Genomic DNA, 27,635 nt, shown 5'->3' with positions numbered 1-27,635 from the left:
TAGGCTGGAGATTTAGATTTGGTAGTGAGTGATTCTACCAGAAATTCTCCCAAAGCTATGGGAACAGATAAACTCTTCAAGAAACAACAAAGAAAAAGAAAGAAAGGACAAAGAAGACCAAAAGAAACTCTACCAATTTAAGAACAGAAGTGCTATATATTCCAAATACTAAAAAAAGCATTTGAAACACTAACATCAAGTGCTAAAAAACATTTCAACAAAATACGTACTGGCTTTTAAAGAAGGATATACTTTGAGGAGTTCCCGTCGTGGCGCAGTGGTTAACGAATCTGACTAGGAACCATGAGGTTGTGGGTTCTATCCCTGGCCTTGCTCAGTGGGTTAAGGATCCGGCGTGGCCGTGAGCTGTGGCTTAGGTTGCACATGTGGCTCGGATCTCGCGTTGCTGTGGCTCTGGCGTAGGCTGGTGGACCCCTAGCCTGGGGAACCTCCATATTCTGTGGAAGCGCCCTAAAAAATGCAAAAAGACAAAACAACAACAACGACAAAGAAGGATATACTTTGATACATTTAAATACATTTCTCCAAAAAGATAGTGTTACAAATATATATGATATTACATTCTGAGCCACATGGGAAGTCCATATATCATATTACATTAAAGCACACAAATTTTAACTTGCCCTTCCTATTCAAACTACTTCTATTTTAGAGAAATATTCTAGTTGATATATTAAGAAGGAATGTTAGAATTAAAAGCACAAATTATTGTCATTTGCAAACCATTAATGAAATAATGGAACTAGGCCAACAATATAGCACAAGGGACAAGCAGACGTCATATGTCTCCTGATGGAGATACACGACACCACTTATGAATTAAATCTGCCCCCTCCCTTACAGCATGCCTCCTCTCAGAAATCAAACCTGAGGTTATCTAAGCTTGCTCAAAGTCCTCAATTTTGCTACCAATTTACAGAAAATACAAGGAATAGAAGCACATGTTAAACTATACCAGAGGAACACATTCAACAAAATCCAAAATGAGGGAAAATGTGGAAAAAATAACTTAGTTCCTTCAACAAATAAATTATGAGGAAAGTAAGAAAAGAAGAACCTGTAGATTAAAAGACAAACCAACCATGTAATGTGTGACCCTGTCTTGATCCCAAATCAAACAAACCAATTATTTCTGAAACAAGGAAAATTTGAATGCTGCCTGGTTTTTTGGTGATGTTAATTTTTAAAGGTGGGATGATGGTATTGCAGTTACAATTTTTAAAAGTCATATTTTCTAGAGATATACAGAAATGTTTACAGATAAAATACTTACATAACTGATTTGCTTCATAATAAACCAGTAGGGGTTAGGGGGAGTAGGTAGGATTTAGATGAGACAGTAATGGCTCTCAATTGGGTTTGTAACTTTCCATAACTGTTTAGAAAAGGGAAAAAAAAATCACTACTGATAAGAGCAAAATATTACTGGACAAGAATAGATTTGAGTTTTGTTTCGAACCTTTACAAGTTGAACAGCCCTGGGCTAGTCACACAACTTCTTAATGGCCGCATTAGTTAAATGGACACAAATAATAAACTGTATTTGCTCAAGCTAGAAATTGGGAGATACTTTAAATTCCTCTGGCTTCCCCAGTCTCCACATCAGGTCTACCACTGAGTTCTGTCTGTTCCACTCTTTTTCATACTCCCACCTCTGGCCATCTTGTCCATCACTGTGGTCTCACACAATTCCAAGAGCCTCTTTCCAACCTATTCTCCACACTGTATCCAGAGTGGTGTTCCTAAAATCTGATCATGCTATTTGCAGCCCCATTTAAAACCTTCAAATTGCTTCATTTAGCTTCAACACAAGAGCACTTCCTTAAATCTTTTTTTTAATCTAATCCCTTCCCTATTTCCTTGATATGACTAATAAGGCCTTTCATTATCTGATATTGTCTACCTCTCCAACTTCCCTCATTCTCTCTGCTCTCTAAGCTGTAGCTTTAATGAAATTTTTTTTTTTTTTGGTCTTTTTGCCATTTCTAGGGCCGCTCCCGTGGCATATGGAGGTTCCCAAGCTAGGGGTCGAATTGGAGCTCTAGCTGCCAGCCTATACCAGGGCCACAGCAACGCGGGATCTGAGCCGGATTTGCAACCTACACCACAGCTCACGGCAACACCAGATTCTTAACCCACTGAGCAAGGCCAGGAATCGAACCCGCAACCTCATGGTTCCTAGTCAGATTCGTTAACCACTGAGCCAGGACGGGAACTCCCAATGACAATTTTTTAAGTTTTTCCAATGTACCCTGTACTCCAACTATAACTTCAATACTTACGTCTAGAATGCTCTTTCCACTATCACTCCCTAGTGAATAGGTAGCTCCTATTCATCCTTCAAGTCTCAGGTTAAACAGCATTTCCTGGAGAGGCCTACCCAGATTGCTCCTATACTAAGTTGGGTGTCTTCTCACACCTACGTAATAGAGTATTTGTTCCCATAGGAACCTGTGGAATAAAGGTTTACTTGTCTGTAGAGTACTTATTGTGGAAATGATATACACTGTTTTCCAGTTAGACTATATACTCCAGGAGTGATAGGGCTAGAACTTCTATTGCTGAATCCTAGGTCTCTCATAGTGCATGGTAGCCAATACCAAATCAAGTCCCATTCTCCTGGTCCTTTTCGATGACAAAACCAGACTGGCCCCACAGATATTTACATGGACCTAAATCCTGCAGAGGAATGCATATTATGAAGTGGATAGAAAATCCAGTAGGAATGAAGGATATAAGAAGTTAGGAAGTTATGATTTAAAACAAATGTTTTTGGTGTGAGATAATTCATATATATATAAAATTTTAAAGAAATCTCAAGAGTGCCAAACTCATTAAATGGGAGTCAAAAAACACACATATTTGCAGCAACATGGACAGGACCTAGAGACACTAAGTGAAGTTAGACAGTGAAAAACAATCACATGATACCACTTATATGTGGAATCTAAAAAAAAAGATAGAAATGAATTTATTGCAGAACAGACTCACAGACTTTAAACAAACTTATGGTTACCAAAGGAGACAGGTGGGGTGGGAGAAGGGGTGGACTGGGGATTTGAGCTTGGTACATGTACGCTGTATACTGAATGCCTGGCTAGTGGGGACCTGCTGTCAGCACAGGGAACTCTACGCAATCAATATTCTATAATATAATATGATAATCTATATGGGAAAAGAATCTGAAAAAGAATGGATGTGTGTATATGTGTAACTGAATCACTTTGTTGTATAGCAGAAATGATCACAACTTGTAAATCAATTCTACTTCAATAAAATTTTTTAATATGGGAAAAAAAAAACCACACATAATTCCCATCCAATCATTAAAAAGTTGAGAAGTCACTTAACTTCTACAGCCTTAGTTTTCTAATCTGTAAAATAAGGGAAAGTGACTAGCTGGGCATGAAGATCCTTTCCAGAGTTACATGCATTAATATATAAAAGGCCAAAAGATATGTAAACTCTTGAAACACTGGTCACTTGGTTCATCCTATGGTGGCATGATCTTTTTTCCTTTTTAATCTGTTTAGGTATGTTACAGCCTATTATGTTAAGCCTAAAACTAAACCTTTAAACCCATTCAGCTATAAAAAAAAAAACTCGCATAATGCTCCCCAGACCATTAACTTGCATTTTTATCAAGGGTCACTGCAATCCAAAGAAAGAACAGCATCTATCTAATCCCTGAATTAATTACTGAAGTAACTTCAGCATTTAAATAATACTTATCCAGTACTTGTTTTAAGGGCTAGATATCTTAAATTCTTTACTATTTACATGACAATTTAAAGGTAAATTGTACCTCAGGGCGTAAGACTTAGATTTATGGGAGTATTCAATGCCTAAAAAACTAAACTAAAATACTCTCTGCTTCACCTCACTGGGCTGGTAGCTGATACCAAAATTGTTTATTTACAGCTAATTCCTACTCACACACTTCCAAACTCTCACACAATTCAGAGCTCACCCTATCACGGACTTTCCTCCAGTAACTAATCTCACAACCGTTTTATCAAGGCACTGAAGTGTACACAGTTTATTTCAAAATCAGAATAGTTCTTGGAAAAAAAAAATTCAAACCTAGTTATGAACAAAGTACTTAACATTTCCCTGTTACCAATGGATGCCTAGATTTATATGCAGACACTGGCAACTCGGCTGAAGTAGTAATTTTTTTTTTTTTTTGGTTAAGATTAATTACCAACTAGTTTTGGCAACAGCCTGTCGCACCAAATAAGTCATGACAAAGAAATGAAATGTTAAAATGCACGTGGGGAAAAAAGGGATGTATTTGCAACAAAAAGCGCGCATCAGACCAAGTGTAACGCTATGCTTCAGATTCCTCTGGACAGGGCCGTCTTAAAACCCCAGAGCGAGGGCGCTGCGGCGGACGTTCTGCAGCCACAGGTTGAATGACAAAGAGTTCCCGTCAGCACCACTCCGGGCGTCTGCCAGTGGCACCGTCCCCTCGGCAAAGTCCACTCGAAGCCCTGCAGTCACGCCCAGGCTGCGGGGACTGCAGGTCCCCCAAGCCACTACCGCAGGTCACCAGGTGGGACAAGGATTGGCTGGCAGAGGAGGTTGGGGCGGGCATGCCACGAGTCCAAAATTACTCCAGCCCCGGGTCCCTTCTCTTGGAGAACGCCGCCAGCAATCTGGAGGCACCACGTGAATCAGCCCCACGTCGTCCCATTTCCAGATCAAAAAGCATCTCCTGAAGGACCTACTGAAGACTAGAGGGGAAGCGACTTCCCCAAGGTCACCGGCAGCACCACCCAACTCCTCGGTCAGGTCGGTGACCGGCACCTGACAACGGGGCCACAGCTCTGCCGGGAGAGGCGCCGTCCTCAGCGTCCCAAGGTCTCCTTCACCAAGGCTGCGCTCCGTGGCCACGTGGCTGCTGCGGCCACGGTGCCCCCGCCCGGCCGCCCCCTCCTTTCCGGAGGACCAAGCTCTCCGCTCCCCCCGACCCCGCAGAGGAAGCGAGGACACCGCGGGGTCCACGCCGAGCGCGCGGCGGGCCCGTTACTAACTAACCGTTATGCGCGGCTCGCGGCGCCAGGCGTGAGCGTGACGCGGCGGCGCGGCTGCAGTTCCGCGGGGCCCAGGATTCAGGTCGCGTCCTTCGCCGGCTGCCTTGTTCGCTTGCCCCGGCACCCACGCGCCGCGCCAGTCACGTCGCAGCTCTCCAGCACTTTGTCGGGCCGGGCCCGCGAGGCTTGCCTTATAACCCTCGGGCCGGAGCATGCGCACAGGAGGCGGAGTCGGCCCTCCCGGCCGCCGCCCCCTCCCCCCTACTCTTACACGGGAACCGCGACTCGCGCCTCCACGAGCTCTCAGGCGCGCGCCCGCTAGCTCGCTCGCGCTCGCCGGCGCCCCCTCTTCGCCACGTGACCGGTGGCCGGGTAAGACCCGCGCGCCGCGCCCCCGCTATGCGGCGGGGATGGCGTCGCCGTGCTCCGCGGCGGGATGTGCTCCTCTGCAGTATTCGCTCCCCCGCGGGACTCGCCCCTCGGACTGGCCGTCAGAGGACCTCGGGGTGACCTCCTCGCTTCTGGGACCCCACCGTAGATCTCAGCCTCAGTCTCGGGCGGAGAAAAGGGGAAAACCGCCCAGGACGGATGGGGCGCGCCCCGGGGCCTGACTCAGGTGTGGGGGGCGAGCGGCGCGCGGAGGAGCCGGGAAGTGACTGGAAGTGGAGGAGCGGGCGGGGCTTGAAGGGACGCGGGTGCTCCTCGGACCCGGCAAGAGGCCGGGGACCAGCAGTTAAGAGCGCGGCTTGTGGCTTCGCTGCTTGAGTTCAGGGACCTCGGGGAAGTCACTCAAACACTCAGGGCCTGTTTCCTGCTCTAAAATGGCAACACTAATAGAAGCGACCTCATAAGGGCTTTTGGTGGTTTTCATGAGAAGTTTCTTACTACAGAGCCGGGTCTGTAGCATTTGCTGAATGGTGGGTGTCAAACGCAGAAGTCGGGAGAGAAGAGCAGGTCTGAGGGTGGGGACGCTAGAAACAGGAAGGTCTCTGTGTGCGGAACGTGGGGAAATGAGAATGCAGAGAGGCCAAATTTGTAATGAACGCTGAAGGATTGGGACAAATACAGCTAAGAAGTCTTTAGAGTCGATTATGTATGTGCTTAGCAGTTCACCTGAGTTAACCGCCCAACCCAATGTTGTAGTTGAAGTGATCAAATTAACTGATCGTGGAGTGCCTCTGATGTCCGAGACTTGAGAAATACCCAAAATCTTTGTAAGGCCCCACGCTTATAAATTTCTGGGGAGGTGAAGGGAGGCAGGTAGAAATCTACCAGCAGTTGATGAGCACAGGCCTGCCTCTGCCGCCTCCCTTCCCCTCCTCCCCACTTAATTCTCTCTACTGCTCAGTACGGTTGGCCTTAAGCTTTTTGTTTTGCAAATGAAGAACCTAGATTGTGATGGAGTGGGGGTTGAGGGAAAGGTCTAAAAACTCCTCCTGTGTGCTTTCTTTCTCTCACCCACTCTGCTTCTGTTTCACACAACAAAAGTTTTCAGTGACAGTTCAGGACAATTAGAATAGCCAGATATGCTTATAAGCAATGATTGCTTTTTACCTTTAATAAATACAGAGAAGGAAGGCACTTCAGGTCCTTAGGGTAGCCAGGACTTGGGAAAGCAGTGCTTCAGGGTATCAGGGAAGTAGTAGCATTCAGGGTAAGTGGTAGGAGAGTTGAGTTAGACAAACTAGGACTAGTTCACGTGTGAACCTAACTAATGGAATGTAGTGGGAAGTGGTAGAAGTAGATGATTCCCAGCAAATAGCAAAAGAAGGCTTTGGAGGGGCTTAGTGTGATAGGTTCACAATATGGACCCAGGATTAGATCTGAATTCCAGCTTTGATACTTGGCAGTTCCTCTAGCTCTTTGTCCTTAAGCAAATCATTAAGCCTCCCTCATTCTCTGTAAAACAAGGATAGTACCTTCCTCATAGGGTTGTTATGATAATAAAATTAGTATTTACTTTAGTGTCTGGCATATAGTAAGCACCTAATAATAGTATAACCATAAATGTTTAACCCTTAAAGCCCCTCCCTTGGGGAGGAGGGGAGGGGAGGCGGCAGAGGCAGCCCCTCCCCAGTGTATCCACAGGGTCATACTTGGTGTTGTAATTTTGTATTCCTTTTCTTGAAGATATCCACCAAAATTATGTATACCTTAAGCCTCACAAAATCTAGATCTGTCCCTAGTAGGAACTCTAGTGTTGTGAAAAGAATATAGACTTTGGAGGAGTTCCCGTCGTGGCGCAGTGGTTAACGAATCCGACTAGGAACCATGAGGTTTCGGGTTCGATCCCTTGCTTTGGGTTAAGGATCCGGCGTTGCCGTGAGCTGTGGTGTAGGTCGCAGACCCGGCTCAGATCCCTTGTTGCTGTGTGTGGCTCTGGCGTAGGCTGGCAGCTACAGCTCCAATTCCACCCCTAGCCTGGGAACCTCCATATGCCGTGGGAAGCGGCCCTAGAGGAGACAAAAAAAAAAAAAAAAAAAAAAGAATATAGACTTTGGAATCAGAAGGATTGTTGCTATAACTTATCCCTGTTACTTTGAGCAATTAGTTCACTGACTTATCCTGGGCCTGTTTTCTTACCAGGTGCACTGATAATATCTACCAGCCTGAGCTGTTGTGACAGTCAAATAAGATAGTATTTGCAAAAGTGATTGGTAAAACTTGAAAAGCACTCAACAAATGTTTATGAATATTATAATTTGTCCATAAATGTATAAGAGGCAAAGATCAAAAGCACCTCCAAGGTTCTTAGCTGAAAAAGTGGGATGAGGTGGAGTGGGGTGAGGTGGTAAAAATGATGAAATAATACAGGTAAAATTCTACTTTTTTGCCAGCTTTTCTTCCTGATTAATCCATGAAGCACTGAAGGAGTAAACTAAAAAAGCACAAGATCAGAAATTTAGAGCTGAGAGGAGGTTGAAGATCATCTAGCATAAGCCCCCACATGTCACCGAAAGGGAAATTAAGGCCCAGGGACGCTGAAACACTTTTCTGTGACCAGCCATCTAATAAATGGCATGATCAGAAGAACTAGATCTCCAGTCTCCAGGTTCTTACTGTCCCAAGCAATCTTTAGGATAAAAGCATTTTGTCACAGGGTCTTTCAAAATCAGAGAAGGCTCAAGTGGCTTTTGGCTTTACCACGAAATTACCCACACACACTTTTCTTTCCTAAAGGTTAATAGACTGTTTGCAAGCTTGTTAATAAATGAACAAAACTTCTGAAGATTTTGAAATTTCTGAGTTATAACTTCAGAGATTAATAATGGGATGAGAAATGCAAATACAAAATTTGGAAGTTCATAACAACTAGTTACTATTCAAGCTGAGAAAGTTACTCAACCTCTTTATCTGGAAAACGAGAATAATAAAATTACAGTGTATTTTCTCTGGAATTCCACTGCATACTTCACTCACATTCCCTCATTTCTGTAAGTAAAAAATAGAAAGGTACTGTTATCCCCATTTCACTAATACCAAACAAAGCAGGAAAGTATTCTTTTAAAACAACACTTAGGAGTTCCCATCGTGGCTCAGTGGTTAATGAATCCGACTAGGAACCATGAAGTTGCGGGTTCAATCCCTGGCCTTGTTCAGCGGGTTAAGGATCCGGCGTTGCCGTGAGCTGTGGTGTAGGTTGCAGACATGGCTCGGATCCCGAGTTGCTGTGGCTGTGCCGTAGGCTGGTGGCTAAAGCTCCGATTCAACCCCTAGCCTGGGAACCTCTATATGCCGCAGGAGCGGCCCTAGAAAAGACAAAAATAATAATAAATAGAAATGGTCATTAGTAACTATTAATAATAGGAGACTGATCCATAGACTTTGAAGGCCGTCTTGACTTAGGAAGAGCATGTTCTAGGTTCTTTCTACCCATGATAGAGCTGAACAATCATTGCAAAAACTGTTGGCCATGAAAGTTGCCCTTGAAACTAGTTTCAGGAGAAACTACCCTCTACTTACCTGAATCTGGGATGGTTGTGAGCCTTTGGGCAGCTAAATTGGGGGTGGAGATTTGGGGCCATCTTTTTCAACAACTTAAGATTGAAGAAATTCTGGGTGTCCTTGGCACCTGCATTCAACATTGTGAGATTTTTTCAGTGTGAGAACTTGGACCTCATGGCCCTCATGCAGCATTAGCAGAAGGCAGTTCGCACTCCTAAACAGCTGTACCTCAAACTGGTGTGACTCAGGAGAGGAGTCTGTGCAGTGAAAAAAGCCTCTTAGATCATAATGACTAGCTTTATGTATCCAGCTGCCTGGGGAGCCAGGTCTGGGTGTTCTAACTGGACCTTGATACTGCTGCACTGGTGTACAGGATGAGGCTTAAAGCACAGAAATCAATCTGTGTTGAGCTTTCAGAAGCCTGAATTTTTCACAGTGCCCTGCACCATATAGTACCTGTGACACCTGTACCCAGGTGAGGTCCAGGGGCTACCAATCCCACCCACTTCTGAGCCATGCATTAATAGAGTAAAGCCTTTCCCCATCGCCCTTCCTTTTGCTTGAATCCTGAGTTCAGATGTTAAGCCTATTGTATTTTATCCCGATAGGATTGTTTTTTGTGGTCATAGAATAAAGCCATAACCTTTGGGTAAAGTGTAAGTAAAAGTTTCCCTAAATAAGGCACATTTTCTCATCATCCATCATTCATAGAAGAGAATTCCCACAGGAGAACTTGGAACATGGAACAATGGTAAGGTAAGGTGGCTCTTCTGGATTTACCTTCTTAGGATTTGGACCTAGAGGAGTTATGAATGTTGAGGGCTCTCCTCACTGATTGGGGGAAAACAGGCTCCGCCAGAGAGCTGCCTTACTGGGTTTTCCTGGAGATCCAAAAATAAAGGTAAATATCCATGTTGTGTAAGTCTGCTAATTGCTGCATCACTCTACTTATCCCTGAACTTCAGTCAAGTTTAATTTAAATGAAAGATTCAAACTAAGTGAAAAGCCTCAAGGGTGAGATAGTAAAGAGTGGCGAGCAGTATGGGGAAAGGGAGTTCTCTTCCTCTAGGTATCTAGGTTCACGTGTTTTAAATGAAGCACTTCCCCGAGTAGCACTAACAGTCCAAGTTTGCTTGGCATTGCTACATAATACATTATTTAGTAATTCAAAAGAAAACAGAATTCTTTAAATTCCTAACACTTTATTTTTAATCAGTATAAAGTGGGGAAAAAAATGACAAAATTATGTGGGGGTTAGAAAGTGAGGAATGGATAGGCAATGGGAAGTAGGGTGAACAAAGATTGCAGCAGGCTAGTCTGTTCCAGCTTGGTCTCTGCTGCAGTATTTAAGAAGCAGGCAAAACGGGGAGTGCTCCTTCCCAGCCCCTAGTCCTCCCCATGGTGTCAGTGGTGATTTATGAAAGCTCTCCAAGGAAAAGTTTAGTCTCAGAACAAGGGTCTTAGTAACAAAATTTGGCAGTCCCCTCCCTATAAGGAGATTCTTCTTCCACTATGACCTTTGGCAGGTCAGGACTCAAGTTTAAGATACTTGATTGCCTTACAACTTCACCCCCAGTTTTCTCCTCTCCCAGGCCCAAGGTTCCGTTTGGGTCACCATAGCCACAGTAACTGAAATGGCCCACTTCATCCTTTGCAGTGCACAGCCTTCAGTCCCAAGCTCCAACTGCTTATAGACAAGTTATTTTCTCTCTAGTGTCTCAAACTCGGTCTCAGGCTGAGGGCTTTAACTTTACCCTGCTTTGGGAAGAGCCCTCTTCTAGATGTTGACCACCTGTAATCTAGGAGCAAAAAAGAAACTGGAGTATCATAGAGGAGTATTCTTTGTTCTGTGTTACCTGCCTTCAGGATAGCTGGTCTACTCACTGTCCCAAAGCCAGAAGTATAGTAACTCTTAGCAAGTTCAGAATATACCACTCTACTGCAGCCGTTGTTTTCACCATTCATTCCCTCGTTGTTTTGTGTATGCTTGCCATAGCCACATCAGCAGGAACCAGAATCTGGAGCAGTTACATGCCAACAAGAGGCACAAAGTCGTAAATTGCAAATAGGCAACACACATCAGAGTAGCCATCTATGTAGAAGACTAGGTATGCTTTTCATGTTCCATCAGGCCAAAACGAGCTAGGTAGTGGGGATTTTGTTTCCAATGAAGAGATAAGTTAATCTTGAAACCTTTCAACTTCATATGCATGCCCTGCGGTTCACTGGACATCCCATTGACTAATCCAGGTGAGACGCCTGAGACACATCCCATCTATGCTTTAACCATAACATCGGAACATGTAATTCAAGCTATGTTGACCAAGCCTACTTATAGAATCCAGTGTTCTCTTGTGGTGCAGTGGGTTAAGGATCCAGTGTTGTTACTGCAGCAGTTTGAGTTGCTGCTGTGGCACAGGTTTGATCCCTGGCCCTGGAACTTCCACGTGTCATGAGCATGGCAAAAAAAAAAGAGAGAGAATCCAGTGGGATGAGTGAGGTATGCACTCCAGAACTTACTGAGGGAGTTCCTTTTTGTTGCAACCAAGCCCTTTTACAAAGACCTTCCACCAGGAATCTAGGGAAATCTCATCCCACCCCCCCAAATTTACAGATGTGTTACTAAGCTATTCTTAATCATGAAGTGGGTAATTCTTAGCTTATAATTACTATAAGGTTGAGATGTAAACTTAAGTCTACTTAACTCTAGCTTGTGCTCCTAAATGCTGGACTGTTTTCATTTATCTAAAATTCTGAGGGACTGATGGGGTTGAGGAGCATAAGAGGTAGGAAATACAGGACTGTTTCATAGTCCCAATTCTGAGCCTCTGTATATGCTGTTTCTTCATAGAAAGCACTTCCTCCGTGTACCAGATAAGCTGTATATTTAGTAACACTGAGGTGAAAGAGAAGCAGATAGACTAACAAGGGAGTAGTTTTAATAAATCTATTATATAATCCCAACCTCTTCATAATCCAATTTAGCTTCCCCACTAATTAATGTGAATTCATAAGGTTTCATAATTACTAATCGTATTTACTAACCAGGTTCTTTCTACAAAACTATTGTTCACATTTTAATAAATTGCTTAGGAAACCCACCTCCAAATCCAAGTTAAATATAATATGTTTCATTTCCTATTTCTTTCTGGGGGCACATAATTATTTTGGAAGAAGCTTTGGCTTGGATAATTGAATTCCATATCTTGCCCTACTTCCTCTGGAAGATCTCTCTCTTAAAACATTGCCTATTCATCAGCCTTGCCAATTCAAGAGAAGAGCTTCTCTAGGTTTGTGAATTCCCTGAAGTTTTAAGGACCCCAAGTAAAAATGGATGCTTTTTGTACTTTAAAATGCAGGCATTCCAAACTTCTAATGAGTTATCCACTATAAAGAATGCAAAGTCATAACTATAATTAAGAAAATAAAAACCATCACAAAAGAAAGAATTCGGAGTTCCCGTTGTGGTGCAGTGGAAAAAAATCCACTAGGAACCATGAGGTTTCCGGTTCGATCACTGGCCTCACTTAGTAGGTTGAGGATCTGGCGTTGCCGTTAGCTGTGGTGTAGGTTGCAGACTTGGCTCAGATCTGGCGTTTCTGTGGCTGTGGCGTAGGTTGACAGCTGTAGCTCCTATTAGACCCTTAGCCTGGGACCCTCCATATGCCCTGGGTGTGGCCCTAAAAAGACCAAATAAGTCTGAAAAAAACAAAGAATGCAAAAGTCATGTAATTCAGAAATTATCATGAGTACTGGATAGCATATAAACCTTTTGTGACCTGCCTTATACATTTTCCATATAGAAAGCTTTTCCTCAGGTCAGTAAAGCAAATTAAGCTTCTCCTTTATTTTCTTCTGCCACACCCACTGCATGTGGAAGTTCCCAGGCCAGGGATCAAACCTGTACCAGCAGGGACCTATGCCACTGCAGTGACAACACCAGATCCTTAACCTGCTGCATCACAAGAGAACTCCATCCTTTATTTTCACATGAGGAGAGAAAGCTGGGGAGAGGGAAGGAAAGGGTATATTTTAAGGTAGATTAAAAAGGCCTAGGAGTTCCTGTCATGGCTCAGTGGTTAACGAACCTGACTAGCATCCATGAGGACATGAGTTCGATCCCTGGCCTCGTTTAGTGGGTTAGGGATCCAGCATTGCCGTGAGCTGTGGTGTAGGTCAAAGATGTGGTTCAGATCCCGAGTTGCTGTGGCTCTGACATAGGCCGGCAGCTGTAGCTTCAACCCCTAGCCTGGTAACCTCCAGGCCCTAAGAAGACCAGAAAATTAAAAAAAAAGGCCTAGCCAAAAAAAAAAGTTCCCGCTGTGGCACAGCTGGTTAAGGACCCACCATTGTATGTGCAGGGGTGCAGGTTTGATCCTTGGCCCAAAGCAGTGGGTTAAGAAACCAGGATTGCTGCAGCTGTGGCGTAGATCACAGTGGTAGCTCGGACTTGATCCCTGGCCCAAGAACTTCCATATGCAGGGTATGGCCAAAATAAAGCCTATGCCCCAGGGATTTTCTAGCTATGTATAGAGAGGCATTTAAATCATGTGTGTTCGTTGTGACTGTCAACTTGGAAGGTTAACCTTTCTAGAACAATCTGTACTAGAAATTAGGACTTCCTCTTAGCATTTTTGCTTACTCCTTTTCAAAGAGATTCCAAGATGGTTTTAACTCATAGAAGAGTATTTTCTGGTGTTCCCGTCGTGGCGCAATGGTTAACGAATCCGACTAGGAACCATGAGTTTGCGGGTTCGGTCCCTGCCCTTGCTCAGTGGGTTAACGATCCGGCGTTGTCGTGAGCTGTGGTGTAGGTTGCAGACGCGGTTCGGATCCTGCGTTGCTGTGGCTCTGGCGTAGGCCGGTGGCTACAGGTCCGATTCGACCCCTAGCCTGGGAACCTCCATATGCCGCGGGAGCAGCCCAAGAAATGGCAAAAAGACAAAAAAAAAAAAAGAATATTTTCTACTTCTCTGTACAGTTCCTTTTATACCTCCTCCCTTTGTCTTTTAGACTGGAAATCATCAAAAAGTAAAGGTGTTCAGAAATAGAGGCAAGCATAGATGAAGCCTAAAGACATTCACAGGCATCCAGATCTCTAGGCAGCCTTCCTCCTGGTATTTTCTCCTTATCTGGAGAAAAAAAAAAAAATTACTCTATAAGCCCACATTCAAGGGCCTGACTTCCCTGGGAATTTTTATTCCTATATTCAAAGTAATGTGGAGTTTGAGTCAGTTAAGTTTTATGACACTAGAATTGTTGAAAAGCAATAAATTATTACTGTGTAATTTCTGTTTATTTTAAATATCAGTGATCTGTTTTAAACTTGTTTGGAAAAGAATAGGCTGTGAACTTTTCTCAACCTTTGATGCAGGACTCCAGCTGAACTAGCAAAGGACATTGCTTCAAAGAAACTACTAATTTTTTTTTTCATTAACAATTTAACTTTCTATCTTTTCTCCTTCAGAATGTATCACTATAAACATCTTACAGACAGGGTCCCTTCTCTTGGTATCATGCAGACTGCTTTATATAGACCTACGAATACAACCAGTACAAATTGGTTGATTATTCCAAGGTGGTGTCAGCATAGTAATGATGATGGACAATAGCGATCAGCATTGATACAGCACAGCCTTTGTGCCAGACAGTGTCATGAGCATTTTGGGTAGAGTCGATTAACTTTTATCTGGTTGTCTATTTTTCTGGTAAAACACTGAAAGTCTTTGCTTGGAGTTCCTGTCATGGCTCAGTGGTTGACGAACCCAACTGGGATTCATGAGAATGTGGGTTTGATCCCTGGCCTCCTTTAGTGGGTTAAGGATCCAGCATTTTGCTGTGAGCTGTGGTGTAGGTCGAAGACACGGCTCGGATCCTGCATTGCTGTGGCTGTGGTGTAGGCCGGCAGCTGCAGCTCCAGTTTGACCCCTAGCCTGGGAACCTCCTTATGCTGCGGGTGAGGCCCTAAGAAGACCAAAAACAAAGTCTGTGCTCCAGTCAGTTCCAAAGTTCAGCCTCACCTCCCCAACAGGAATAACCAGAATTTCAGTTGTCTTCTCTTTATTATTTTGACTGCAACAAACTGTTATTTTTAGATCCATGCTTGCCCCCAAGAGTTGGTCTGAGTACACAACTGGCAGTTGCTTTATTTATCGTAGAGTATAAAGCAACAAACAAGCCTTAAGTAACTTTGTGCTTGGTGTGAACACCTGATTAGCTTCACTGAAGAAAGAGATGCAATAAAAATGTTGAAGTTTGTTTGCTCTACCTTTCATCATTTTTCAGAAAAATATTGCTCAGAACTAGCTTCCTCAGCAAATATATATATATATATATATATATATATATATATATATTCTTATCCTTTATAATGTAATACGGAGTAATGGATTGGTTTAGTTTAGAATCTAACAAATAGTTCTTTCCTCCGATTCGGATTTTTTTTTTAATCTTTTTAGGGCCATACCTGCTGCATATGAAGGTTCCCAGGCTAGGGGTCAAATCGGAGCTGTAGCCCCTGGCCTACGCCACAGGCATAGCAAGGCCAGATCCAAGCTGCATCCTCGACCTACAGGACAGCTCATGGCAATGCTGGATCATTAACGCACTGAGCGAGGTCAGGGCTCAAACCTTCGTCCTCATGGATACTAGTTAGGTTCGTTTTGCACTGAGCCACCACAGGAACTCCTCCAGTCAGATTTTATTTCTAAAAAAGCCATTTAGTTGCATGCAATTATGAAATTTCACTATTTAGCAGTGAGAGGAAGTTGCTAAAACTTCCATTAGACAAGCTTGGGACCTGATTTTTTTTTTTTTTTTCTCTTTTTCTTTTTGGCCATATAGCATGTGGAAGTTCCAAGGCCAGGGATCAAGCCTGAGCTACCGCAACAACCTGAGCTGCTACAGTGACTGCCACATCCTTAACCTGCTGAGCCACAAGGGAACTCCAGGACCTGACTTTTTAAGAAAGAGTGCATGTTCTTCTAGATTACTAGAGGTGTTTTGCCACTGAGTAGTAATTGTTCAGTAGAATTAGAGGATGGAGCACAAGCTGGCTTTGTTTACTTAGGAAGATTGAAAGCACTTGCCTAGAACCAATTATAAAAAATGTTCTATCAGTCAAAGCACTTTCTCTGGCTATAACACACTATTGCTATTTCTGAAGGCATTTATAGAAAGTTTGCTACAGTTTTGGCACATTTATTTTTAACACACCACTGCTGTAAAATGGATTCCACAAAGCGTTAGTAATTCCAGTACATATTTAAGACGTTCATTCGTTTTACTTAATTCATCCATTTATTCATTTATGCCTTCATTCCATGATAATTGGATACCTACTATGTAGAGTATGATTGCTATAATTATTTTTTAAAAGTTACTGATTTCTGTACATGGGGCAAAATTTTAGAAGTGCAAAGGAATGTACAGCAAAAAAGAAATCTTATACCCCAGTTCCCCAGCCATTCACCTCACCTCCCCGGAATCAACTAATATTACCAGTTGCATTTTTACGTTACTTTTATATTCTTCTAGAACTATTCTATGTATATATAAGTATATACATGGATTTGTGTGTGTGCGTATAATGGTAGTGTATTATATATACTATTCTGCTCCTCTCTTTTTTTTTCACTTAACAGTGTTGTAGTTTTAAAATAAGATTTATTGCTCTTTGGGTACATTAGATTACATCATAGCCAACATTTTAGAGGGAAAAAAAGATGCTCCAGAAAAGACTCTGAAATGATTTCCTTAAAGACAATAGACAGTGTTTGTTACAGAATCAAAAAGTTAGTTACCACAGGGAGTTCCTGTTGTGGCTCAGCAGTTAGCGAACACAGCTAGCATCCATGAGGTTGTGGGTTTGATCCCTGGCCTTGCTCAGTGGGTTAAGGGTCCGGCATTGCCATGGGCTGTGGTGAGGTTGCAGATGCAGCTCAGATCTGGCATTGCTATGGCATAGGCTGGCAGCTGCAGCTCTGATTCTGCAGTTCCCTGGTGTCACAGCAAGTCAAGGATCCATGGTTGTGACTGCTGTGGCTAGGGTTGCTGCTATGGTACCAGTCCAACCCCTGGCCCTGGGAACTTCCGTGGCTGCACTTGTACACACACACACACATAAATACATATATACATTCTTTTTTTATATTCTTTTCCATCATGGTCTGTTTATTAGTGATTTTTGATCTTGAAAAAAACTGAGTTTTGTGGTGTATATGCAATAGAATATTACACAGCCATTAAAGAATGAAATCTTTCTTTTACCAACAGCCTAGATACCCAGAGGGTGTTATGCTAAATGAAATACATTAAACAGAAAAAGTTAGATACCATATGATTTCACTTGTATGTGGAATCTAAAAAACAAAACAAATGACAAACATAACAAAACAGAAACAGAGAGAGCAAACAGGTAGTTACCAGAGGGAAGGAGAGAAATAGATGAGGGAGATTGAAAGGTACAAACTTCCAGTTGCAAAATAAAAACAAGTCACAGGGATGGAATGTATAGAGTGGGGAATACCGTCAATAATGTGATATATTTGTATGGTGACAGATGGTAACTAGATTTATCATGGTGATCATTTTAAAATGTATGGAGGAGGAGTTCCTGTTGTGGCTCAGTGGTTAACGAATCCGACCAGGAACCATGAGGTTGCGGGTTCGAAGGTTCGATCCCTGGCCTCACTCAGTGGGTTAAGGATCCAGCGTTGCCGTGAGCTGTGGTGTAGGTCGAAGACCTACATTGCTGTGGCTCTGGGGTAGGCTGGCAGCTACAGCTCCCATTAGACCCCTAGCTTGGGAACCTCCATATGCCACGGGAGTGGCCCCAGAAAAGGCAAAAAAGACAAAAAAGATTAAAGAAAAAAAATGTATGGAGGAGTTCCCTTCCTGGCGCAGTGGAAACGAATCTGACTGGGAACCATGAGGTGGCAGGTTCGATCCCTGGCCTCACTCAGTGGGTTAAGGATCTGTCGTTGCCGTTGCCGTGAGCTGTGGTGTAGGCCAGCAGTTGTAGCTCCATTAGACCCCTAGCCCGGGAACCTCCATATGCTGAGGGTGCAGCCCTGAAAAGGCAAAAAAAAACATGGAAATATTGAAACCCTATGTAGTGTAATAGGTACTAACATGATGTTGTAGGTCAATTATATTTCAAAAAGAAACTCATAGAAAAAGATCAGATTTGTGGTTGCCAGAGGATGGGGAGTTGGGGGAAACGTGGAATTAGATAAGGGCAGTCAAATGGTGCAAGCTTCCAATTATAATTGAAATAAGTACTAGGGGTGTAATGTACAAAATGGTAAATATAATTATATTTGAGAATTGTGAGGAGAGTAAAAGTTCTCATTTCAAGAAAAAAAAATTTTTACGCAAAGCAACAGTCATCAAAACCGGGATGGTACTGGCACAAAAACAGAAATACAGATCAGTGGAACAGGATAGAAGGCCCAGAATTAAACCCACACACCTACAGTCAACTAATCTGTGACAAAGGAGGCAAGAATACATAATGGAGAAACGACAGTCCTTTCAATAAGTGGTGCTGGGAAAACTGGACAGCCACATGGAAAAAAATGAAATTAGAACACTCCCTAACACCATAGACAAAAATAAACTCCAAATGGATTAAAGACCTAGATATAAGACCAGACACTGTAAAACTCTTAGAGGAAAACATAGGGCAAACACTCTCTGACATAAATGATAGCAACATCTCAGATCCACCTCTTAAGAGTAATGACAGTAAAAACAAAAATAAACAAATGGGACCTAATCAAACTTAAAAGTTTCTGCACAGCAAAGGAAACCCTAAACAAAATGAAAAGACAACCCACAGAATGGGAGAAAATCTTTGCAAATGAATCGACTGACAAGGGATTTATCTCCAAAATTTATAAACACCTCCTACAGCTCAATACCAAAAAAAACAAACAACCCCATCAAAAAATGGGCAGAAGATCTAAACAGACAATTCTCCAAAGAAGACAAGCAGATGACCAAAAAAACACATGAAAGATGTTCAACATCACTCATCATTAGAGAAATGCAAATCAAAACCACTTGGAGGTACCACCTTACACCAGCCAGAATGGCCAGCATCAAAAAAGTCTACAAACAGTAAGTGCTGGAGAGGATGTAGAGAAAAAGAAACCCTAGTACACTGTTGGTGGGATTGTAAACTGGTGCAAGCACTGTGGAAAGCAGTGTGGAGATTCCTCAGAAAACTAAAAATAGAACTACCATTTGATCCAGCAATCCCATTCCTGGGCATTTATCCAGAGAAACTATGTCTCGAAAAGACACATGTACTCTAGTGTTCATTGCAGCACTGTATACAATAGCCAAGACATGGAAACAACCTAAATGCCCATTGACAGAGGAGTGGATCAAGAAGAGGTGGTATATATACACAATGGACTATTACTCAGCCATTAAAAGGAACGAAATACCGGCATTTTTAACAACATGGATGGACCTAGAAATTATCATACTAAGTGAAGTCAGCCATACAATGAGACACCAACATCAAATGCTATCACTTACATGTGGAATCTGAAAAAAGGACACAGTGAACTTTGCAGAACATATTCTGACTCACAGACTTTGAAAAACTTAGTTTCCAAAGGGGATAGGTTGGCGGATGGGGGGATGCGCTGGGGGTTTGGGATGGAAATGCTATAAAGTTGGGTTGTGATGATCAAAAAAAAATTTTTTTTTCTCTTGAATTTTGTATCTATATATGATAGATGTTCATTAAACTTATTAAGGGTAACCATTCATGATGTATTTAAATCAAATGGTTATGCTGTACACCCTAAACTTACACAGTGCTGTATGTCAATTGTATCTCAATAAAACTGGAAGAAAAAATAAAAAATAAAATAGGAGTTAAAAAACAAACCTGAATCTCCCTGAATCTGCAGGGCATCTTCTAAAATCTACACATGAAAAATAATGGGAGTTCCCGTCGTGGCGCAGTGGTTGACGAATCCGACTAGGAACCATGAGTTTGCGGGTTCGGTCCCTGCCCTTGCTCAGTGGGTTAAGGATCCGGCGTTGCCGTGAGCTGTGGTATAGGTTGCAGACGCGGCTCGGATCCAGCGTTGCTGTGGCTCTGGTGTAGACTGGTGGCTACAGCTCCAATTCGACCCCTAGCCTGGGAACCTCCATATGCCGCAGGAGCGGCCCAAGAAATAGCAAAAAGACAAAAAAAAAAAAAAAAAAAAAAGAAAAGAAAAGAAAAAGAAAGAAAAATAATGAATCATTTGAGGAGATCTCAAAAAGAAAATTGGTGAACAAGCAGGCAAATGGGCAAAGGAATGGAATAGACATTTAGACAAAAAAAAGAAACACAGGAGTTCCCATTGTGGCTCAGTGGGTTACAAACCCAACTATTATTCCTGGTCTCACCAAGTGTGTTAAGGATCTGGCATTGCCAGGAGTCATGGTGTAGGTCGCAGACGTGGTTGGGATCCCGCTTGCTGTGGCTCTTATTTGACCCCCAGCCCGGGAACTACCATATGCCACAGGTGCGGCCCTAGAAAGAAAAAAAAGAAAAAAGAAATACAAATGATCAAATACAGAGAAGTGTTCAGAAATAATCACACATGCGTATTGACAAGGTTTCTCTAAACTATAAAGCCAGGACCTTAAGAGTTTTTCACATAGCATATTGGCAAAGATTTATTTAAATCATAAATCCAGTTTTGTAATTCTCAAGAGTGTCTGGAAACTATCACTCTTATACATTGCTAGTAGGAGTAATTCTAGTTATGAGAATTTATCCAGAGGAAATAATTAGGTATGCTTGTACAAGTTTGTTCAGTGCTGTGTTATTTATAATAAAGACTATATATAACCTAGATGTTTAACAATAACAGGTGAGTTAAACTGGTCTTTCTAAATTTGTAATTATGGTATTACAAGTGCAGCTGTGAAAATCAATCATGCTTTAGGAAAAAATGGGGTTTATGGTGTACTATTAAAGAATGCAGGTTTCAAAACACCGAAGGACAAAGTCATCACACTTTTTTTTTGGCAGCACCTTCAGCATGTGGAAATTCTCAAGCCAGGGATCAAACCTGTGCTACAGTAATTAGCTGAGCCACTGCAATGACAACACCAGATCCTTAACCTGTTACACCACAAGGGAACTCCTACCACACTTTTTACTTTTTAAGTAAGTATGCATAAAAGTGTGGGCAAAAAAGTCATTTTAGAAAATTATAATTCCAAATGCTTATCCCTTAGAGTTCCCACTGTGGCACAGTGGGTTAAGGATCAGGCACTGCTGCAGCTGTGGCTTGTGCCACAGATTTAAAAAAAAGAGAATGCTTATCCCTCAGTGGTGGGATTATAGGGTGGTATTTATTTTCTTTATATCTTTATTTGGATATTTTTTATAATTTTAGTGTTGCCATGACTACCTGAAGGAAAAAAGGAATACTTTCTATATAGTTACTTTATTTTAGGCATCTGTAGTAAGTGATTTTTTTTTTTTTAACTAGAGAAGACTGAGCATTTCGTATACAACAAAAAGGATGACAAAGAGGAGAGTTTGCGTGTGTCAGATGAAGTCGTACTGGTTAGTCAAGCTAGAGGATGAATTAGAAATAATTCAGGAGTTCCCGTCGTGGTGCAGTGGTTAACGAATCCGACTAGGAACCATGAGGTTGAGGGTTTGGTCCCTGCCCTTGCTCAGTGGGTTAACGATCCGGCGTTGCCGTGAGCTGTGGTGTAGGTTGCAGACACGGCTCGGATCCCGCGTTGCTGTGGCTCTGGCGTAGGCCGGTGGCTACAGCTCCGATTGACCCCTAGCCTGGGAACCTCCATATGCCGCGTGAGCGGCCCAAGAAATAGCAACAACAACAACAAAAAGACAAAAGATAAAAAAAAAAAAAAAAAGAAATAATTCAATTCCCTTTATTTTATAGATGCAAAAAATAAAGTTTGGACTTATCCAAGGGCCTATAAGGGTTTTCCTCTGTTATCTCCCCATAAATAATGGATTTTTTTTTCTGCCTTAATTTACCTGGGGAGGTACACACAATATGAAAAGGCAAAAACCTGGCCCTCAGTAGGTCTGGTCTACCTAACGGGTCGGGTGGTACTTACCTGGACCTCCATGAGTTAGTCTCTGCTGTGTCTTCCAGAGAAAAGAGAATAGATCGTCCTCTGGCTGATACAAACAAGGAGGACAGCAGCTGTATGTGACCTTGTATTCTGACATGGTTCTGGCATCTGGACAGAATCTTTTTGTAGCCTGTGCTTTGTCACTTTCTAGAAATACAGCAGTTAGGCACCTGGGCTCAGGACTTAACCACTCCACAAGATTCCAGACCTCCTTGAAGGTAGGAGAAAGGAGTCCCAGTGCTCTCAGCATTTGGTTATCATTCTCAGGTGGGCTTTAGTGTCCAGTTAATGAGCAGGCATCGTGCCAGGAAGAGATACTTGAACTTAGATCTCAAAGGGTATGTTCTCTGAAGCTGAAATCATAAACCGGAACATCTGATGTGTGTCTCATACACAATGAAGGAGGGAGGACTGCTGACGGAAATGTCACAAGCAGCTGCTTTTAGCACTTGGCTCTCACCAATGAAGCTTTCCCCTCGGCCACTACACCCCACCCTTTTCCTGCATGAAAGCAATTTAAGGCTCTTCTCATTCTGCACGCGGGGAAACAGGCTGTTAATATAAATCTGTTAAATCAGTCTAGTTCATGGCTGGTTGATGTGCCTGGTGGGTCATGAGAGTGACTGTCTCAGTTACTGTTTTGAATCAGGAAAGAGAGACAATCACATGTCCTGCCCTGAAAGGTAAGGAATATGGCCTGTGGTTCTAATTAATCTATTCGCTAAACAATGTCCTCCGAACATTGTTTAAATCACTTTGCTCTTCTACCATTTCTTCAACTATATACTAAAGCATGTAATCCTGAGGAACTTCATGGTGGGGTTGCGAAGAGGTATTTCTTCCTCTTTCCCTCAGTGTTCCAATGCTAAATCCTCTGTATCCCTTGGATTTAAGTTGAAACTTCAATTTCTTGAGGAGAGCTCCCCTGATCCTAAGGTTCAAGACCAGGGAGTCTCCCAGTTCATCACATCATAGCACCTAGTACTTCCCTTTTTGCAGCCTGTGTCATGCTTATGATAATAGTTGTTTGGTGTCTATCTTTCCTATTAGATTATAAAATTCCCTTACAGTAGGAATTATATCTGTCTTTTGCACCTGAATCTGCACTAAGCATTGTGCTCTGGGCATATTTGGTGCCTGAGAAACACTTATTGAATGATTGATGAATTACATCATTTGAGAGTCCTTTGTGAAAATCAGTGTTGACCTCTGTGTGCTTTCCTGATCATGCAGGTAATATTAAGAATAGGTGGTGAATTGGAGCCAAATAGACAGCTGCTTATCATTCAGTTCCCCCTGCCTGACTACTGCTTGCCTTTTCATACCACTCTAATCTAGATTTTATCAACTCCTTAAGCAGTCATTTTTAGGACGATTTCAGTCTGTGTTCATTTTTAAGTGAAACTAAACTCCAAACTGGCTTTTAAGAGTTGAGTGTTGTGTTTTCCTAGTATTTCAGTCGATTTAAAGAATCATTAGGCTCCCAAAGAAAGATTTCATGTGGTCTAATTACATTTGAGAATGAGTTTGCCAACCTCAAATACATTCTTATCCAAAATACCATCTTAGTGTTACTGAAATATTAAATCGAACTTGAGTATCTATCTCTATCCAGAAACTTTTCAGAGTAGATTCATAGTTGAAACAAGGAAAATAAGCTTTCTATGCAATTTACTAATTCAATAATTACTAGCGAACACTCTTTAAGTCAGACACTATTCTAGATATTTGGGGATATCAGTAAATAAAACAGATTCTTGTCCTCACGGAAATAGTGATAGGACTTCTGTGGTATAGACAGCAGTCACCATGCAGTCCTTGGCTCCTCTGCTTTTCCCAGCCTTCCTTCAGTGAGATTGCGATCAAGTGAGGGAGTACTGCTGGCTGGCGGCCTGAAGGAAGTCTTGTGTCATTTTCAGGCTGAGGAAGTTAAAAGCCGATGTGCCACCCCTAACCCTTTTGCCCCCCTCACAGTGACCCTGGAAGTTACACGTTCCACATGGGACAGCCGCAAGACGGCAGATCCCACGTCATCTCGGTTCCTTGAGTGAAGCTGTGGAGAAGAGCAACCCGACCTTCACCACACGCCAGCCTGTGCTAGCTGTAGGGCAGATGTGCGGTACATATTTTAGTTGGGTAAGTCACTAAGAATTCAGGGTTTGATTGCTGGGACAGCCAGCATTCACTACCCTGAGTGATACAACTCCTGCTGTTTACTTAACACCTTTTATGTGCTAGTACACACCACTAGGCTGTTTGTACCAATGATTTATTGTTCTTAACACCCTAATAATCATTTTCCTTGCCAAAAAGGGGGGGGGGCAATTTTAATACTCCTCCCAAACTACTATATTCATTCTCATCAAATCTGCTCCTTAAAAAAAAAAAAAAGTAGTGCTAAGATTGATACAAGCCTTGAAATTAATTAATTAATTAATTAATTTTTATTTTTGGCCAAACCTGTAGCACGTGGGGGCTCCTGGGCCAGGGATTGAACCCTTGCCACAGCAGCCACCTGGGTTGCAGCAGTGACAACGCCAGATCCTTAACCTGGCTGTGCCACAAAGGAACTCCAAGCCTTGAAATTTTGGAGCAAAAAAATGATTTTAGGCTTATTCTAGAGGACTGAATTTGGATAAGTCTTTATCCCTATTTTATGGCTGGCCGAGTAGGTTATTTAATCTACCTTTTTTTTCTACAGTTAAAACTTGATGGTAATATTTTGCTCCTAATGTCAGAAGGTTATGGTGACCAAAATGCGTTAACTCTATAAACAATGAAGCGTTTACTATGTGACCATTCTCATGAAATATAAGACACTGCCAATTGTAGGGCACACCATAACTTCATGTATTACCAAGAAAGAAAATAATGCTATGAGTTAATTTATGGTACAATGCTTTCTTTTCACTCAGCCCATATTAAAGGGCTTATTTAGGTTGATTTGAACACTGATTTTTACTGTATATCACACTTGTGCGTTAATAAAGGGGAAATGGAGTTCTCGCTGTGGCGCAGTGGGTTAATGGTCCAGCTTGTGTCTGTGGAGGTGTCAGTTGGAGCCTCGGTCCAGCGCAGTGAATTAAGGATCTGGCGTTGCTGCAGCTGTGGTGTAGGTCACAACTCCGGCTCAGATTTGATCCCTAGGCTAGGAACTTTCACATGTCCCCAGGGTAGCTGAAAATAAAGGGGAGGGAGCGGAAATTCAGTTATATTAGGCTAAAATGGTTTTATATTGAGTCTGTCTTCTGAATCACTTTTCAGCTCTGAGTCATTGATGTCTGTATTTTTCAATCTGGTGTCACCCTCTGTGCCATCAAGAGCACTGGCGAAGAATGTTCTCCAAGTGCGGCTCCACCATTTTTTTCTGAGATTTTCTTTCAAGCTTCTGACATCCATTCTGAAAGTTTTGATGCTGTTCTTTCTGATCTTACTAGAAAGTGTCAATGGGAGGTTTTCAGGCAACAACTAGGATTCATATTTCTTGCATAAATGGTGGTTAAATGGTGTTTTTTTTTTCTGTTTGCTTTTGACTGAAATGTCCTTGGGTTTAGGTTGTCCAGTCATGCCATTGGGAATAACAACCAAGTTTGCAGATGAGCAAACTATAGCAACAACACTGAAAGCACTGAGCAGTGAAAACAACTGAAAAAGACCATCAATTGTCTCTATTTCAGAGATGTTAAAATGTGAAAATAGATGTTTCTTGGAAGAGATAAAATATTCGTTTTTTTAATTTGTTTGTTTGTTTGTTTTTTACAAATAAGGATATATAATAATAAGGCCCCAAGAAGCTCAGCTACCCAGGAGCTCACGTCATTCTTTGATCTCTGTCCCATTGTTAACACTACAGTCCAAGACACAATCTTAAATCTAAGACAGTGTGATAAGCGTAGGAGACAGAGAACTGGCTTTGGTGTCTGAAGACCTGAGTCTGATCTCAGCCCTGTAGTTTTTCAGATGTGCTACTTTGGGGGTCAAGTCATTATTCCTTGGGGGAAATACCTAATTCAGAAGGTTTTAAGGGGGATTTAATGTATGCAAAACAATTTTTTCTATTTTTCCAGCCATGCCCATGACATGTGGATGTTCCCAGGGAAGGGATCAAACCCTTGTCACAGCGGCAAACAGAGCTTCTACAGCAACACCGGATCTTTAATCCACTGAGCCAGCAGGGAACTCCAGAAGCACTTTAATTTAGATGCAGAAGGAAAAGAACTAACATTTGCAGGGTACCAGGAACTGTGTAGGGAACTTTGCTTGCATTATCACATTTGATCCGATATAAAGGCTAAGGCATACAGTGTCTTGATCATCTTGCTAACTTAGTCCACTTAATGCTGTATTATTTTTGCCTAAAATGCCCCTTTCATTTCCTCATTTCATGCCTTAAAAATCACCTGTGCTAATGTTTGGATCGCAAACAAGTTGATGACTATGAGCCAGTCACAGAGCTACAGCATCTTACTTGCTCTTACCTTGTAGCCAGAAACATTTGAAATAAGAGACCCTTGGGCTACAGTGTGCTGCCTTCTCTGTGACTCTGGTGCCAAAACTAGCCCCTGAGGACCATGCAGAACATTCTTATCTATAGTTAAAATCCAAAATGAATTCAAGATTCAGGTGTTGGAGTTCCCGTTGTGTCTCAGCAGGTTAAGAACCCGACTAGTAATAAGCAATGAAATCCTGCTGTATGGCACTGGGAACTATATCTAGTCACTTATCATGGAGCATGATGGAGGATAATGTGAGAAAAAGAATGTATACATGTATGTGTGACTGGGTCACTTTGCTGTACAGTAGAAAATTGACAGAACACTGTAAACCAACTATAGTGGAAAAAATAAAAGTCATTTAAAAAAAAAAAAAAAGAACCTGACTAGTATCCATGAGGCTGTGGGTTCCATCCCTGGCCAGCCCAGTGGGTTAAGGATTCGGCATGGCAGTGAGCTGTGGCATAGGTCACAGATGTGGCTCAGGTCTCGTGTTGCTGTGGCTGTGGTGTAGGCCGGCAGCTGCAGCTCCAATTTGACTCCTAGCCTGGGAAGTTCCATATGCCACAGGTCCAAACATAAAAAGAAAAAAAAAAAGAAAAAAAATCTCAAAGTGTTAATCTAAGCAAGCATTAGTCAATGTGAACATACTCAGGTATGCACAAAGCTGGCATCCAAAAAACCTGTAGAGGAGTTCCCGTCGTGGCTCAGTGGTTAACGAATCCAGCTAGGAACCATGAGTTTGCGGGTTTGATCCCTGGCTTCGCTCAGTGGGTTAAGGATCTGGCATTGCCGTGAGCTGTGGTGTAGGTTGCAGACTCGACTCGGATCCCATGTTGCTGTGACTGTGGCGTAGGCCGGTGGCCACAGCTCCGATTGGACCCCTAGCATGGGAACCTCCATATGCCATGAGAGTAGCTCAAGAAATGGCAAAAAGACAAAAAACAAAACAAAACAAAACCCAGTAGAAACCAGAGGTCCTACTGAAAAGAGTGTAGTTTGG

The 27,635-nt window shown here is 42.4% G+C and overlaps 2 protein-coding genes across 3 annotated transcripts in view; one reads left to right on the top strand and one right to left on the bottom strand.

The window, feature by feature from the left end:
- The window catches only part of SLC16A1 (solute carrier family 16 member 1), a 36,690-nt gene extending 30,980 nt beyond the window's left edge, over window positions 1–5,710 (bottom strand). Inside the window, exons 1-2 of one of the 2 annotated variants that reach the window (XM_021088450.1) lie at window positions 5,062–5,243; window positions 1,295–1,396 (exon numbers count right to left, since the gene is read on the bottom strand). The gene's annotated coding sequence lies outside the window, so the exon portion shown is untranslated. Of the gene's footprint in view, window positions 1–1,294; window positions 1,397–5,061 lie in introns of both variants that reach the window. The other variant, XM_021088451.1, reaches the window with a different exon arrangement.
- Window positions 5,322–27,635, top strand: part of LRIG2 (leucine rich repeats and immunoglobulin like domains 2) — a 162,647-nt gene continuing 140,333 nt past the window's right edge. The window contains exon 1 of the mRNA XM_021090738.1: window positions 5,322–5,429. The gene's annotated coding sequence lies outside the window, so the exon portion shown is untranslated. The remainder of the gene's footprint in view (window positions 5,430–27,635) is intronic.

This window comes from Sus scrofa, chromosome 4, assembly GCF_000003025.6.
Source record: "Sus scrofa isolate TJ Tabasco breed Duroc chromosome 4, Sscrofa11.1, whole genome shotgun sequence".
Lineage (NCBI taxonomy): Eukaryota > Metazoa > Chordata > Mammalia > Artiodactyla > Suidae > Sus > Sus scrofa.
This window is presented reverse-complemented; position numbering and strand designations above follow the sequence as displayed.